At 33.5% G+C, this 5965-nt stretch overlaps 1 long non-coding RNA gene across 2 annotated transcripts; it reads left to right on the forward strand.

Annotated features, from left to right (window-relative positions):
• Nucleotides 1-1095: 1095 nt before the first annotated feature.
• On the forward strand, nt 1096-3601 carry LOC111831933. Of its 2 annotated transcripts, XR_002835012.1 has the most exons (5): nt 1096-1183; nt 1293-1352; nt 2226-2404; nt 2741-2969; nt 3254-3601. It is a non-coding gene; the product is annotated as an uncharacterized LOC111831933 (long non-coding RNA). The 2 variants fall into 2 exon arrangements; XR_002835009.1 differs by having other exon boundaries at nt 2741-3601.
• The last annotated feature ends 2364 nt before the right edge of the window (nt 3602-5965 follow it).

Consider the following 5965-nt stretch of genomic DNA (forward strand, 5'->3'; position numbering starts at 1 on the left):
TTTATACAAGCCATTTACTGCCTCAAACCATTGATTGTGTGTTCTTATCCCATTTGGGACCAGATTTCAACAAATCTTTCTTCACACTTTGAAACACTCTTCATCCATCTTTAGAACTTGTAATCAATCAAATTCATTCTACTATAACATATTCTAGCCCAAAATAACTTTATACAAGCCATTTACTGCCTCAAACCATTGGTTGTGGGTTCATCACTAGTAAAAAAAATCGTATAGCTTCGTTTTTGTCACGACGGTGCGTGGCTAAAATATAATCAGCCACAAAATAAGCAACGAACAGAAAACATGGTTCGATCGTGGCTAAAATTTAGCGACGACCATAAAACGCGGCTTTTTTGTGGCTAAATTAACGACGAATTGTTTAGTGTGGTTTATTCGTGGTTAAAAGGTTAGCCACGAAAGATAACGTGGTTAATTTGTGGCTAAATTAGCGACAAATTGTTTAGTGTAGTTTATTCGTGGTTAGAAGGTTAGCCACGGAAGATAACGTGGTTAATTTGTGGCTATATATATTGAATAAATATGCATCTATTTTTTTAAAACACATTAAATATGCATCTATTTATCTGGTACAATATATGTTATAAAAATAAATTATCTATATTATTACTGACAATAACATTTTTTCTAAAGTAAATATATTAAATAAATAAAATGATACTATCTTTAAATAGATAAAAAATCTTTAATATGAGTTAGAAAAAATCTTTAATAAAAACATGTGTTATCTTTAAAAAAGAAAATGATAGTATCTTTTAAAAGAAAAAAATGTATTTAAAATATATAATATAAACCATTTAGATTTGACTTAAACCATTTAGAATTGACCTAAACTATTTAGAATTGAACTAAACCATTTAGATTTTAATTAACAATTTCCTATCTGCAAAAATTTAATAATTTGGGGAATATTTGATTTCTAACCCAAAATCCAAAACATTTTTGGGGAAATTTCATTTTTTCCACCAAAAAACCAACAAAAATTTCATCTCCCAATTCTTAGATTTTGGCCCACTTAAGACCCAGACCCTTTAATTTTTGACACTCTCTCGACACTCACTCTCCATACTTAGAAAAAAAAATCAGAAAACACAGAATCCCTAAAGTCTAAGCACTCACTCTCGTCTCTCGCATCTCTTCACCTCCGGCTCTGGTCTAGCAGGTACAACGTCATCTCTTATTCTCCTTCTAGCGATAATATCTCTGCGTTTGCTCGATTTCTCTCTCATCTCTTCATCTCACCTTCGTTCTGTCTCTTCCAACGGTGCTAGATTCGATGTATTTCTACGGCCGACAACAAGATCGCCGTCGTGAACGACAACAAGTACCAGGTACTACTTCATCTCTTCTTCTCCTTCTAGCGATAAATCTCTGTGTTTGGTTGATTTTGTTTTGGTTTTCTCGATTTCTTTGTCTATGGTTATAGATCTTTCACTCTTTCTTCTTGGTTGTCAAGGATTTGGTTACTTTTTAACCTGATACTCTGTTAGCTCGATTTCTTTGTTTAGGGTTATAGAATTTGATTCTTTGCTGTTAGTTGTCTGGGATTAGAAACCCTAAACTTCAGATGATTTTTAATCTTGATTTCTCTCATTTTTCTAGGTTAAGCTTTGATTGGTTCTTAGTTTCAGTCTTTCAGATAATGTTTTTTATTTGATATGTCCGAATTATAAACTTCAGATGTGTTTGATGTAAGCACAATTTGATTTTTCTCTTTCAAAGAGATTTCAAGCTTTGTTTAAGTTTAGTTTGAGACGATGTTTTATGTGTTTGCTCTAGTGTTTGCTCTGTGTTCTTCATTTGTTATTAATTTCTGGAGATTCGTGTCTCTTCACATGCATGTTTGGTTTGGTGTTGCACACATGATTCTAGTAGATATGGTTAGTTTCCTAACTCTTGTGTCTTCATTTTAGTTGCTAAGCTGTATCTGGTTAGTTGCTTAACTCTCGTGTCTTCACTTCATGTGTTCTTTGTCTATGTGTGTTCTAATAAATCGATTGGATATAGTTCATAAGCCGGATCTCGTATGACAACTAGGATCTGTTCAGTCTATTTTCTTGTGTCTTTACTTCATTTGTTTAAAGTCTCTGTTGTGTTCTAATAAAAGTTTTAAACTAATTAAGTGTTAGGATTTCAAGCTTTGATTTTAACTTGTGTTTGAGATGATGATTTAAACTGATTCTTTCTTTCTCTTGTTTTTCAAGTTCTATTACAAAAGGTGCAAGTTGTGTTTAAAAAGGCGACGCCTAGGCTCGAGGCGAGGTAAGGTTAAAGGTTCATCTCCTCTAATAGATGAGGCTAGGCTCTGGCCCAAAGGCTGTCGCTCCGTGACGCCGTGGTATCAAACGCACCTCTCGTCGCTTTGCGCCTATGAAAATAAAAGGTAATTATTGTTAAACATAATATTTACTTGCTTTTTATGTTTCCAAAAATTAATTTCCTGTGAACATTATTACATTATTGCTGCTACAGCTATTCCTAAAAAACCTAAAGAGTCTTGGCAATTTGGATAAACCTTTTCACGTTAATCTTTTTAACAACCTCTTTGTTTTTCTTTTATTCTCTGTTTCAGACTTATGGCTTCAACTATTGCTCTTTCTCTGTTCTTTAAACGATGATGCACATTTTTATTGGTTCTTACATGGTTTTAAACTCACACATGGTGCTAACATGGTTTAGAGATCAATGAATATAACTAACTTTATGTTTTCTTGTGTAGTTGCGCCTCAGATACCAAAGGCTCGGAGTGAAGTGCGCCTAGGCTCAGGGCTCAAACCAGCCCTTCATCGCCTTACGTCGCCTCGCGCCATTTAAAACACAGTGCAGCATAGAAGGCTTCCTCCTCGAGCAAGATTATGGAAGAAGATGATTATTTCAATGGTCTCAGCCAAACTGCCTCATCTGGTGTTATACTCTCTCGAGTTGTGCTGAACAAAGAATATCTCAAGGTACTCATTTGTTTGATTTTCAATTACTGCAGTTTGGTTAATCGTTTGTTTCATTTTGAATTGGTGCAGTTTTTGTTTATACTTTGTTTCATTTGAATTGGTGCAGTTTAGTTTATAATTTGTTTGATTTTGAATTGGTGCAGTATGTTTTATAAGTTTTTTTGATTTTGAATTAATTCTCATATGTTTTGGTGAGTTCAGTTTGCTATATTCATCTGATATTGTGTTTGATTATGAACGTTGCTTGACTCTTATTTCTTTTGTTTCTTTCACTGTGTGGTAAGTCTTAAAACGGGTATATCTATGGACTAGGCAGTGTTCAACACAAGGATATCAATCTGTTAAGAGAAACTAAGCATTTCTACGGCACTGCTCCTCGTCACGGTTATCCGGTTCAAGCTCGTCCTGCTGTTAACCCGACAGCCCCTCCAACAAGAACACAACAAAGCAAAGTAGATGGTTGAGGTGCATCAGAAGAAATATAATGTAGTAATTATGTTATTTTGTGTGAATGTGCATTCATTTAGCCTTTTGGTAAGCTACAAGACTAATTAGCAAATGTAATCTTCTTATTAGGATTTTATATTAATTATTCAGGTTTAATTAATGTTATTAATCACGATTTCATGCAATTTGCTATTTCAATTTTTTTTTCTTCTAATTACATGACTAGCCACGAATATATAGACGTAGCTATATAAACTTGCGACGAAAAGAGATGTGGCAAATCGTGGCAATAAAAGCCACATTATATACGTGATCATTTCGTGACTAATATAATGCCACGTATCACGCAAGACTAATTCGTGTCTATCTAGCCAGGAAAAGCCACGAATAAAATAAGGTACGACGCTATAGCCACGATTTATTTTTGTGACCTTTCGTGGATATATCAACTTATAGCCACGAATATTTAGGCTCAGCGACGAAAAGTTAAGTGGTTATTGGGCTTTTTTTTACTAGTATATTGCATTTGGGATCAAATTTCAACAAGTCTTTTTTCACACTTTTAAACATTCTTCATCCATCTCTATCATTTGTAATCAATCAAATTCATTGTATTTTAACATTTTCTAACCGAAAATAACTTTATACAAGCCACATACTGCCTCAAAGCATTGGTTGTGGGTTCATATCCCATTTGGGACCAAATTTCAACAAATCTTTCTTCACACTACTAAACATTCTTCATCCATCTCTAGCACTTGTAATCAATCAAATTCATTGTATTATAACATATTCTAACCAAAAATAACTTTATAAAAGCTATTTACTACCTCAAACCTTTGGTTGTGTGTTTTTATCCCATGTGGGACTAGATTTCAACAAGTCTTTCTTCACACTTCTAAACATTCTTCATCCATCTCTGGCACTTGTAATCAATCAAAGTCATTGTATTATAACATATTCTAACCCAAAATAACTTTATACAAGCCATTTTCTGGGTCAAAGCATTGGTTGTGGGTTCTTATCCCATTTGTGATCAGATTTCAACAAATCTTTCTTCACACTTTGAAACATTCTTCATCCATTTGTAGAACTTGTAATCAATCAAATTCATTCTACTATAACATATTCTAGCCCAAAATAACTTTATACAAGCCATTTACTGCCTCAAACCATTGGTTGTTGGTTCATATCCCATTTGGGACCAAATTTCAACAAGTCTTTCTTCACACTTTTAAACATTCATCATCCATCTCTAGCACTTGTAATCAATCAAATTCATTGTATTTTAACATATTCTAACCCAAAATAACTTTATACAAGCCATATACTGCCTCAAAGCATTGGTTGTGGGTTCATATCACATTTGGGACAAGATTTCAACAAGTCTTTCTTCACAGTTCTAAACATTCTTCATCTATCTCTACCACTTGTAATCAATCAAATTCATTATATTTTAACATATTCTAACCCAAAATAACTTTATACAAGCCATTTACTGCCTCAATCCATTGGTTGTGTGTTCTTATCCCATTTGGGACCAGATTTCAACTAGTCTTTCTTCACACTTCTAAACAATCTTCATCCTTCTCTAGCACTTGTAATCAATCAAATTCATTTTATTATAACATATTCTAACCCAAAATAACTTTGTACAAGCCATTTACTGCCTCAAACCATTGGTTGTGGGTTCATATCCCATTTGGGACGAAATTTCAACAAGTCTTTCTTCACACTACTAAACATTCTTCATCCATCTCTAGCACTTGTAATCAATAAAATCGATTGTATTATAACATATTCTAACCAAAAATAACTTTATACAAGCCGTTTACTGCCTCAAACCATTGGTTGTGGGTTCTTATCCCATTTGGGACCAGATTTCAGCAAGTCTTTCTACACACTTTGAAACATTCTTCATCCATCTCTAGCACTTCTAATCAATCAAATTCATTGTACTATAACATATTCTAACCCAAAATAACTTTATACAAGCCATTTACTGCCTCAAACCATTGGTTGTGGGTTCATATCCCATTTGGGACCAAATATCAACAAGTCTTTCTTCAAACTTCTAAACATTCTTCATCCATTTCTAGCACTTGTAATCAATTAAAATCATTGTATTATAACATATTCTAACTTAATGTAACTTTATACAAGCCATTTACTGCCTCAAACCATTGGTTGTGGGCTCATATCTCATTTGGGACCAGATTTCAACAAGTCTTTCTTCACAGTTCTAAACATTCTTCATCTATCTCTCGCACTTGTAATCAATCAAATTCATTATATTTTAACATATTATAACCGAAAATAACTTTATACAAGCCATTTACTGCGTTAAACCATTGGTTATGTGTTCTTATCCCATTTGGGACCAGATTTCAACTAGTCTTTCTTCACACTTCTAAACAATCTTCTTCCTTCTCTAGAACTTGTAATCAATCAAATTCATTTTATTATAACATATTCTAACCCAAAATAACTTTGTACAAGCCATTTACTGCCTCAACCATTGGTTGTGGGTTCATATCCCATTTCGGACC

This window comes from Capsella rubella, unplaced genomic scaffold, assembly GCF_000375325.1.
Source record: "Capsella rubella cultivar Monte Gargano unplaced genomic scaffold, Caprub1_0 scaffold_66, whole genome shotgun sequence".
Lineage (NCBI taxonomy): Eukaryota > Viridiplantae > Streptophyta > Magnoliopsida > Brassicales > Brassicaceae > Capsella > Capsella rubella.